Source organism: Dreissena polymorpha, chromosome 7 (assembly GCF_020536995.1).
Source record: "Dreissena polymorpha isolate Duluth1 chromosome 7, UMN_Dpol_1.0, whole genome shotgun sequence".
Classification (NCBI taxonomy): Eukaryota; Metazoa; Mollusca; class Bivalvia; order Myida; family Dreissenidae; genus Dreissena; species Dreissena polymorpha.
Window position 1 is genome coordinate 14,769,865 of NC_068361.1, and position 12,500 is coordinate 14,782,364.

At 33.2% G+C, this 12,500-nt stretch overlaps 1 protein-coding gene across 3 annotated transcripts in view; it reads right to left on the reverse strand.

Annotated features, from left to right (window-relative positions):
- The window catches only part of LOC127840103 (BTB/POZ domain-containing protein 6-like), a 37,704-nt gene that overhangs the window by 17,739 nt on the left and 7,465 nt on the right, over positions 1 to 12,500 (reverse strand). The window lies entirely within an intron of this gene.

Sequence of the window (12,500 nt, forward strand, 5' to 3'; positions counted from 1 at the left end):
TGGACTTTGCGGCTAACCGCGAAGTTTCTGCAAAGTTGCCGCAAAGTTGCAAGAACTTTGCGGCTAGCCGCAAAGTTTGCAAGAAGTTAGCAAGAAACTTTTTCAAAATATAAGTGTTGCAGGAACTTTGCAAGAAACTTTTATTAACAATATTGACAGAGAGTTGCTTACTCTTGCCTCATTTAAATGTGAGGTCATGATTGTAAACAACTGCGCAACATTACAAAGATTAAAATACAATGTATGTCAATGGACTAAATAATATTTCAAAGTAGCATTTGGACAAAATGCAAAAGCTCTGGTAATTAGTAGGATAGCTCTCCTTATTCTTTGAATAGTACGTAAAGTTAAATAGGGAAAGAATATGAAAACATTCATTGTATGGTTAAGTATTATTTAAAAGTGCAATCTTTTGAATTTCCATTGGCATGAAAATGTATTAACAAAAATTAATTCAGTATATATATAATATCTTCCTTATTTTGGAATTATTCTTCAGACGACAAAAGCACTGATAAAGGGTGCTGGGCGTTCGACCGACTTTAGGTGTTTGACAAATACTATTTTTTTTAGTAAAAACGGGCAATAACTCTTAACAATTCTTGACAGAGTTGTCGCCTCAAGTCAATAGAAGTAGGTCATCCAATTCTTATGTGCATTAAGTTTCTAGTTGAAAGCTTTGATAGTTTTTGAGAATAACAACTTAGTTGAAAATGGCCATTATAGTTATGTACTAAGTCAAAACAAAGGTAGATAACTTTATGAATACAGGTCACAAGGTTACCAGCCTTGCCAATATGGAATGGACAGATGTCCTGGATCCAAGTTTGAAGTGGATACCTAGAATAGTTTTCAATCAAAAATTGACTTGATTGAATTGAAAAACTTAAATGAATCTAGATTTTGACCTCACACGTGCCACTGTATATTTCAACTTGTAACAGTAAATAGTATACTAGTATATACTACTATAATTTTATATTGTTATCCCAGATTTACAAGCTTCCCTTTAGCCAAGAAACTTAACAATTCCCGCTGACGCAGATGGCAGATTGGCGACAATAGCTGCACTTTTCTCTTGCAAACCTTCCCGCACACACAAAAGTTTGCCGCAAAGTCGCTGCAAAGTTGCCGCAAAGTTGCAGCAAACATTATGTTTCTGTAAGGGGTTTCTTCTGATTGGTTCTTTCCAGATTGTGAGCCAAATTTGAATTTGAAGTTTGAAATTGTAAACCTAGATCCACGCAAAACCTGTTACTGGTTTGAAATGTAGTTTCAAAGCAATGTTTGGACTTTTTAAAGTTTAAGTTTATACAATATCCTGAAATACTGACTAATTATTGACTAAATGAAATGGCAATGTAACTAATACTTAGATTTATTTATTATTAACTACTCTGCCACGAAATGTAAAGCTTGTTTTACTTACATGTATAATAAAGCTATTACAATCACTTGAAAGGTGTAAAGCAAAAAATTAATTTAATCTAGTTTGTACCTTAATCATCATTATACAATAGTCAATGAAAATTTTCTGCTTTAGTTTTATGTTTGTTGCAGCATTTATATGACATTTCTAACATTTACAAAAGAAAGGCTAAATTTGTATGCTTGCAATTTAATTGACACAAAATTCACTTTGCAAGAACTTTGTGGCAACTTTGCAAGAACTTTGCGGCCAAGTTACCGCAAAGTCCCGTATTCAAATGAAGTTTGCGGGAACGTTGCAATAACTGTGCGGAAACTTTGCAGCAACTTTGCAAAATCTTTGCAGAAAAGTTACCGCTAACTCCCGAATGCTAATGAAGTTTGCAGGAACATGGCCAGAACTTTGCGGCAAATTTGCAGCAAACTTTTACCATGTAAATTAAGTTTGCGGCAAAGTTGCTGCAAACCGATATGCAAATGAAGTGTGCAGCAAAGTTGCCGCAAAGCTCATTTGCATGGTAAAAGTTTGCAAGAAACCATGTTTGCGGCAACTTTGCATCAACTTTGCTGCAAATCAGCAAGAACAGTTTGCAGGAGGCCTGTTTTTTTGGTAAGGGGTAAGGTGGTTCTATTGCATCATACATTTGATATGTATTCGAGCTCATAAATAAGTACATGTACATATGTTAAGCCTGATTTGTTTTCAAAAGGAACGGATATTTTAAACATTTTATTTCAATTACGACATATCATAATAATGTGTTCAAAATATTGAGAACTGTCCATAGGTATACAGCAAATGAGTTGTTAACATAAGACTGTCAATAAAGTCTTAATTACAAACCTACTTTCGATTTCAGAAACCTTGTAACCAAACTGACTAAGATATATACACAATCGTTGTAAAAAATAATCACAATATCAAATGCTTTATTCTTCAATAAACACGTATATGTATTAATAATATGCGCACTTTGTTATATAATTTCCCTCTATTAGGTTTTCTGTTTGCATCAGGCTTTAGGTAGTGTGTGAGCAATAATCTTACTTTTGATTTAGCAAACCTTGTTATTAAATTGAATCAGAAATACACAATTACCGTAAACTACTTACCATCTCAACTATTATTATATCCAATAAGCACTATATCTATTAAGATTATGATGAGTTTCCCTTCTTTTAGATTTTCAGAAAATTGAATAAGAATCGGTAAGTTGATTGAGTGCATACCAACATGACCTCGTACGGAAATATTTAAATACAGGCCAGTATGGCACATTATGACACTAGGTTAAACGAGCACAACGTTTTCCTGGTTCCAGGATTGTATTTTGCTAAAAACTGGAAAAATATAAAGTTTTTGCTTGAAACATCAAAGTAAAAATGTGTGCACTGTAAGAACTTAAAAATGAATGTATACAAAAACAGATTGCTGTGTGTATATATGTTCTAAATTAAACAAATACGACCATTTGTGTGTAACTTATCGCTACAAAGGTATAATATCAATAATTGATGTTTTCTCACATAAAGTATATACAATTGTAATGCAAACGACATATTTATAGATAATTAGAACAAATAAGTTGATTAGTTCTTTTTATAGATAGTCGGGTACCCGGCCGTGCGTTCTAAAGTAGTATACATGTCAGTCACAAGGGAATAATGGAAACGCCCACGGTTTGCCATAACGTTGCAAATGTGTTATCAGTTTAAATTAGCTATTAGAATACATTACCTTACTAACGGTCACCAGGGCCGTTTGTTGACAAGTGCAGTTGAACTGCATGTAATAACATACAATTATAACAAATCAGTAAAAACAATGTACATGGTAGAGTTCAAACAATACTAGTACATGTATTTCAGTATGCACATGAACAGTAAATTAGATTTTAACTAGAACACACATATAGCATATCGAATTCAGTAAATATACTTTACCAGAGACATAACAAAATGTATAAAATACATTAAAAGGCGCATTTAATTGTAAATCGTGACACGTTTAGACAACTATATTGTTGTTCGCATTTTTAAGTAGATTTTATGTTAAATGAAAACACATACCATCATTAAAAGCAGAATCCAACTATAACTAGATATCCTAAACTATTACATAATACACTTTAAGGGGAAGATCAATTATGTTAATTAATTGTAATTAATTGTAATGCTTTACATGCCAAGATCTATTCATGGTTTTCCGGTATTATTCATAGATGTATATGAGAAATAACATGTTATTGGAAGGGGTAAGAATTGTATATGATGTAATATACACAATAAAAAGTAATTTATTTTCATGAAAACGTATGCTTACTACAAAAACGTGTGCATGTAAACAGAGATACTACATAAGACAATTGAGACGTACAGTTAAACACTACAAACACTTTACCTACAATGCGTTTTTTTGTGGTAAAAATGATACTGAAATCAATCTGGATTTTATAATCTTATTTATATTTGAATGACGTTTTTAAAAAGTTGTTTTAACTTTTTGTTACTCATATTATTTTATAATATTTGATAGTTTTCTAAAGCTATCTGTTGCCGGTTTACAAGCTAGTTCGAGATGTAAGTTGGATAAAACACGTATCAAGCTTTTTGATGTGTTATAGAATACCAATATAAGATGTCGGCTATGTTTGAACAAATATAGTTTGATCTACCCAGCAAACATCCACATATGGGTCCCATATGGGCTGTTTCTAGGCAAGCCCATATGGGAGTCATTTGGTACCTCTATGGGCTAGCCCATATAGGAATGCCCATAAGGGTCCCAAATAGGTCCCATATTATTGCTCTATCAGGGAAAAGATATAAACTTTTATTTATTTGATTAAAAACTCATTTCTTAAAACGTATGTATGCCTATATTGATCTTATCTGCTAACACTTTACCTAACAATAGAAAATCAATGCATAAGCAAATAATATGCTGCCCATATGGGTCCCATATGGGAGTCAATTGGGACCTATATGGGCTTGCCCATGTGGGAATGCCGCTCACAGGAACAAATATAAACTTTTATTTATTTGATTAGTTACTCATTTCTTAAAACGTATGCATGATAACTTCATCTCAACTGCTAATATTTAACCCATAAACAGAAAATCAATGCATAAGTAAATAATATTCAGCCCATATGGGTCCCATACGGGTCCCATTCGGGCCGCCCAACAAAGGACAAAATAAGCTACGGGGCTGTTTCTGTGCAAACTCATATGGGTTAGCCCATATGGAAGTCATTTGGGACCTATATGGGGTAGCTCATATGGGAATGCACATAAGGGTCCCATGTAGGTCCCATTTGGGCCGCCCAACATAGGAGAAAATCAGCTACAGGGCGCAATTTTTTTGAAAATTCTGTTTTTTGATATGGCTTTGTTTTAAATAATGTATATAATATGATTAATATGAAGTTATTTTCAAGAGATAATTTCAATTTCAATTATCGCGCAGAAAAATAAAGTATTTAAATAATATGCGCATGCGCAGAAAATAATTCCGCCAATCCAAAACATTCAAAACAAAAACACTCGAAACGGTAAGTATTTGTTAAATTGTTATATTATACACGTAATTTTCGATTATTTAATCAGATAGCTGATTACGCATTAATTATTTATCGGTTACTTCAATGAATGCTTGTGTGTTTAATGATTTGAATTGCAAATTATTAGATTTCTTTATTCGCTTTGCCTCTGTCATGTATTTTCGCGACATTAGTCGTAACGTTCGTTCGTCACCAAAGTCTAGATCAATCTCTTAGTTAAACTGCTTAATTCAACTTGTTTCTGCCTAAAGTTCAATACATACTTTTTATAGTAGACAGGCGCGTGTCTGAAATAATTGAACACTAAATTAATAATCATGCTAAGACTAATGCACGAGAATCTTACTAATCTCGTATATTGATATAATTAATTAATAATAATACATACTACTATTGAAAGAAACAAATTGACATTGACGGGCTCATATACGTTTCTGCTGGGCCGATATAATATAATTGATTGCACTGTACATTTATGTTCAAGGTATACTGACGATTAAACATGATGAAACCAAGTCTTATAAATGGTCAGAACTAATGAATACTTACCTCCATTTTATGTAAGATTCCAATTCCTAAACTGTATGTTGACATTTTGAGTGCTTGTCTGCTATCATGTTATGATTACAGACAAATCATTCGTTTTGTAATAACTAGATCGCTAAGATTTTTTTTTTCATGCACAATGCTTGTTTGTCAAACAATTGCGTCCCTTTAATAACTTAAATGTTGCTGTAGTTAAAATGGTCAGCTCAAAACGGGTTGAGAAAAAAAGGTCATCATGCTGAATATGAAGTATTTCATTACTATAATAACGTATTTCACAGTGTTATTTATTTCTGGCATTTTGAAGGTATTTACACCGAACTGATATTCAAAAAAGACAGTTTAACTTTTAATTGTTGTTTCTCTAGAAATATTATCAATTGGTTCCATAGAGTATGAATATGTTTACACTCCCAGAAGAGGTGTTCTATTGTTTCAATATGTTCGCTGCAATATCACATAAATTTGTGTTGGATAGGTTGCATGTAAAAATAGATTTATTTATAGCTATTATTATTATAATGGACATATTTATATTGAACATTTCTCAGTGCGCTATCAATAGTTGCTTGATATGTCATGATAAATATGTGTTTCCAATTAAATTCTTGTTCTTGAAAAAGTATTTGCAATTTATTTGGAGTTTTTTGCAGGGTTTTTAATTTGTAGGGTATACAAAATGTGGGTCGTTTTGTTTTGTCTTGCAAGTATTTTTTCTACGAATGTTGTTTTGAGTACGTGTTATTTGTATTGATAATAGATTTAATATGCAGGGTATGCTTTTAATTCATGTTAAGTAATGTGAAGTACATCAGGAGATTACTTCCGTATTTGTAACTTATATTTTCAAAAGACTAGAAGTCATTAATTCTATAGTCGTATAACTGGTCGACATATTTAATGTTTCATTCAAACCAATGTTTATTGAAAAACGTCTTATTGTTTGATGTTATGTCTTTATTGTTCCATAAAAAAAGTTTTACTGTTGGTTTGGGTTTCTAGATTATGAGTAACATTACTGCATGCTTGATAAAACATTAGAAAGAAACATATTTTTCGTTTGTAATTTCATGTAAAATATTTTTGCTGATGTTACATTCAAAAAGTAAGGAATCACCATATTATTTTTTTTGCATTTTCTGGTAGAACGGTTAACGTAGGAACTAGGATCCTCGTGCTATGTATGTATGTATCCATTTATATGTGTGTAATACTATATGTGAATAAAAGTTGAGATTACTTAATTAAATGTGCAAGTCTTTTGACATAAACCTTGTTGTATTTCTTGCAGGATAATGCTATTTAGCTATGCTATTTAAACCCTATAATATCACTTTGTTCCAGCAAGAAGAAATAGATAAAACATAAAAAAAAGAAAAAGGAAGTACACGTACAAGAATCTTTTGTCTGATATTAAATTGAAAACACAGTATTTGATGTTTGCAGCCATCATATTATTTATAACAACCTGAATTTCCATTAATGCATCTAGTCCTGGTTGTCCAAAATTTTACAGGCTCTGTGTACCTGTGGAAACCATATTGAATACAATGCTACCAGCATGTAGCCCATATTCAGTACAATGCTGCCCGTATGTAGCCCATATTCAGTACAAGGGCTGCCCGTATGTAGCCCATATTGAGTATAAGGGCCGCCCATGTGGGGCCCATATAGGCACCTATATGGGTCCCATGTAGGCTGCCAACATGGGACCCAGATGGGGAGTGCAACCGAGCTCCACATGGGTCCCATCTGGGCTGCCCCATATACATACATGGGGCCGCCCTGATGGGACTCATATGGAGCCCGGTTGCACTCCCCATCTGGGTCCCATGTTGGCAGCCCACATGGGGCCCATACAGGTGCCCACATGGGGCCCAATTTTGGGGCCCATATAGATTGTTAGCTGGGTAATTATCGACGCATATCCAGACATTAAAAAAAATAATATTTTGTTTTTCGTTAAGGAGATGCATCGTCTACAATATAAGTTGTAGGTGTTGGCGTGCTGACGGAAAAAGGATCTACGTGACGGATAGGGTCAATGGAAATCTCTGCAAGTTGACCAGGGATGGAGCGGTAACAGCAACGCTCATGGATCCTGTATTTAAAACGTCTAATTATATAGATAACGTACATGAGACTACCAAAGGACAGGTGTTTGTCTTAGGTTGACATTATTGTAAGTCAAGTTGACACGAAAGGAAAGAAAGTTCTTAATACTATAAAACTTGATATATGGTTCAGTCTACGTTAATGAAGACACTAGCAAGATGATCGCTGGATATCATGGAAACGATGTGATTGAGTTAAACACAAATGCATCCTGACTTTTCAACAGTTACTTTACAACGGACAATTTCAAGTATTAAAGTGTTTGTATTATAATTACTGATAATATTTTGCTTCACTTTGGCACATAATCAGATTCATAATAAACCTTTTGTTTTCATTTGGACCACATTTAAATATTTTTTCTATTAAGTAGCCGTTTTTCAAAATGGAAACATGTGAGGTTTCGCTATTTGCTTCTTCTACGCCCTTCACTGTCTCACTTGTTTCGCCAAGTTAAAAATATCATTTATTGTTTAATCATCAAACCAAACACTCAGCTGCAACTACATTTTATCGGTTATCGCGGTTCTAAATCGCTCAGATGTTACTGTGTTTCTTTCCACAATGCCATAATTATTATTAGGGCCTATCTGTTCACAAATTTTAGTCTTTTGCGAAATTTATCGCTTTCATTTTGAATATTTTAGTCTAAATGCATTTACATTATATAAAGTGTTGTGTGGTTTATAATTAGAAGTAATGCATTTCAGTGCTTTACTGTAAAAAGCACGCCATTGTCCATCAGCCCGTTGCGTATATCCCATAATTGACCAACAGGGGCTTGCTTGGTGTGACCATTATTGGCTTTGACATTATGAAATATAAGAGGTAACTTATTAGGCCCCATGTGTATTTTTAATAACAATTAGTTCCTCGTGCTTAAAAATTAACACATCTGTGAAACCCCTATAAAGACAAATTTCAGTTACTATAGATTCTGAGAAAGAAATCTAGTTGTGATGTATGTACAAGTTTCTTGCAAGCTATGTATGCTGTATAAGTGGGAATAGATGTTAATAAATAGACATTAATGGGTGTATCAACAAGTCTCGTGTTTTCAAAAATGTACAGTGTCACTCATTTGCAGCTATACAATGACAAATACGATTCGTGTATTTGTATTGAAAGGTCTGCGGCCAATAAATACAAACCTTACATCCATCAAGCTTTGTTTATTTATTTTACCAGATATAAAGATTATATAAGTTGTGTGTCACATGCTGATAATAAACCAATAATTATACATATTTCAATTCGTACACTTACAGTAGTAACACAACGGCGTTATTAAAAAGCATAGTTGATGCAATTTTTACACTTACATATAACCATTATATGTACCGATGGATTAACTGCAAATTTAGTTGCTCATAACGGTTATACACGTACATGATATACATGTTCATGTGATACAGATCATGAATATAAAATTATAATAACCTATTAGCCTATTTGATATTCACAAAAGTATATAGCAACAATAGCTAAACTGTTAATTTAGTTGTTCTATGAATGCAAAGTGTCGTATTGTAAAATGAATCATATATTATTTCGCCGGTTTTGATGGCGTTCGAAGTTAACAAAACCAACACATGACAAATGGTACATTAAGCAGTCAGTAACGAATGATTTTATCATATTGAAAGGTTCCAAAGTACTCATGTTCATTTTAGAGTAAGGAACAAGTGAGGGTTAAACGATGTCATAGGGTACCTTTTCCACATTTTTTGAAAATTAAATGAAAAATGGTGGGCGTTTAAAGTTGACATACGTCATAATTAAACTTTTCCAACAAAATGTTAATACCAAGCAAATTCGTTGAATGGATATCCCCAGAAAAAAAAATTATGTTCATGAATGGGTCGAAACTCTGTACACAACTAAGTCTTCTTATGGAATCGTTTTTTTAAGTCACACAGGATGCTATTAAAAGATGTTGTTATTAAAAGTTGGTCTAAGAACCATTGTTCTGCCTCATTCAGCTAGCCGTGTGTATATACACGCAACCAAGTTTAAATTCAATCTACCAGATAACAAAGTATGTTTTTAAAGAAATAAATGGTGATAACTCTATTATTAAAAGGCGGTGCGTAACGCCATTTGTGTTACCTTGATCTTAGTCATATGGACGTGGTTCTACATGTGCCTCACTACCTGATAACAATGAACATTAACATAAGATAATTTTAAAATCACTTGCATAATGGCAAACTTTAATACTATGACATTTTTATTCAAAATGTGTAACATTTGGGCTAAGTATGTGACCTTTATCTTGATCCTTGAGACCTGTGCCGTACCTGTAACACAAAGGCGGATCAAGAATCAAACTCGTAGAAAGTAAATCCAAAACCCCTTGATGTACAGTGCTATAATGGCTGCTTTATGAATAAAACTTCACAGATGTGATATTCGACTTAAATGTGTGATTTTGGCATTGTATCTAGGTTTCAGGGTCTTACATGTGACTCAGCCCTAGATGATTGAAAACAACTGTAGCAAGTTTCATGGTTGTTGCTTAATTGAGATTCATCTCAATAAAAACAAATCCAATATAGAAAAGGGTTTGTTAAAGGCCTTAACAAAAACTGTTTGCGTCGAAATTTGACGTGCATCATTATGTTATCCATATTATACACTCATACCAAGTTTCATGAAATCTGACTAAGAAGATGCGGCTCCAGACACAAAAGTGTGCTTTTTTAAAGAAACAAAGAGGTCATATCTCCGTTATTTGCAAATGCGTAAATGAACCCTCTATTCCATACATACATTCGTACCAAGTTTAAATGAAATTGACCCAAGCAGCTCAGGTATATGATTCCGGCTAGGAATAATATAATAATAAGAACAACTGGTGGGTGAAATTGGATATATAATATCAAATGTAATCTTTGTCAACTAAACAATTGATATTTTATTAAAACAATATGAGAGCAAAAAGGGTCATTTTCAACATGATACCTGAGTCCACTGAATAATTGTTATATTTTGTTACAATCTTATTATGTTTGTGCGAGCAAATATGGTACCTTCATCCTATGAGAAAGTGTCCAAAGGGCTAAACAGTTACATCAGACAAAATTCATAATTTAGACTTAATTATTTGAACATACAATGTTCATTTAAGCAACATTTACGCAAATTGTCCAGTTTCTAATTTTAGAATTAGCTTGTTGAAAAGAAACAAACGTGTTTTTCCCCAAATCATAAAAAGTATAATAGCAACTTTATAATTTAAGGGAGCGTTTTGTTAAAAAAATACACTCAGACAAACTAGAGTGCAGTTCAGGTATTTCGACTTCACTGACTGATTCAGTGACTCGAAAACGACCACATAACATTTAAATCACTGTTTAATATGTGAACACTATTTTTCCATTGTGTTGTTAACTGTTCGACCTTGGACTGGCAGACGTCAGATAAAGTAATTAAGTCAATAAATTATTTAAAGACAATCACAGATGCACTATATAAAGAAGTAAAACTCCAGCTGCTTGAGCAGTATTTCATTCTCATTTTTTCAATTAGTTGGTCCTTCATTTAAGGCAAGTGACAAATTGCCAAAACAGTACGAAACAGCACAATACGAAACAACATACACACATAGAAGAATAAATGAAGAATGGAGTCACCGCCTTGGAACGATCAATGCAAAGCATCTAAATCACAAGCAATTCGCAATGTGCTATTTAAATATTACCGTGATTTCCCTATAGAACTGTCATTGCGATAATGAAATAATGTTGCATCATTCGTTTAACAATTGTCGATTGTTATGTCTAGTGTGGCCCCACGGAAACAGCGGATACTTTTCTTTTGAATGCAATTAAAATTCATCATATAATATCACATCAGTACAAGAAATGTGTAACACGCATAGATGCCGCCACAACACATGGTTGGATACATATGCAACAGTGGACAGGGACTTAACTCAGCAAACACTGGTTGCTGGCAAAATTCTGTCTTTTTTCGATAATATACACATTAAAGCCTTTCAACTCTAAACGTTTGAGTGAGATTCAACCAGAAATTAACAAAGACATTTAAAATATTCGGACTAAATCTTTTAAAGCTGAAAACATGCAAATGACAAACAGTCTGGACAAAACATCATAAACTCTTGTCTTTACAACAATGCACATACTAAGTTTGTTCAACTGTAAAAGTTTGAACGATATCGACCTTGTAGTTAAAGAGTAGTTGAAACTTAAAAAAGAACATTTGTGACTACATATTTTGAACTGGAAAAACCAGACAAAGGGCAATAATTCTGCTTAAACTCGTCGTATCAAGAAATACCTTTCTTTACAATGATCTATACATTGAGGCAATTAAATTGTGAACGTTCAAGCGATATCTACCCAGTAAGTTGGGAGGACAAGAATGCAAGCGTCAAGCAAGTATATATATTGTGTGACGGGAATAAATAGACAAATGGTCGTAATTTTGCCCAAATTAATCGCTACACGTCATTCAACTGAGAATATTTGACCGAGAACCAAGCCTTACTTAAACATGAGTTCAAAACACAAGCATCGGGATTTACCTACGCATGGCTGGACGGAAATTGCAACCGTTTAGTCCTCTCCCTTCGAGTGGGTATACAAATTAAATGTCTTAATATTTAAACAGACACGGCTTTTCATTATTATTAAAAACAAAATGCAATCACAAAATACGCTCCAGAAAACATACATCGGTAAGCTAGGGAAACCATCGTATTTCTTTTGCCCATTTAACACGATATATATTGCAAAATAGTAAAGTTTAATTTATGCACACTTACGCAGTAATATAAAGTTTCATCAATAAGTTTTAACGATGCATTAAATGTCAAGACAC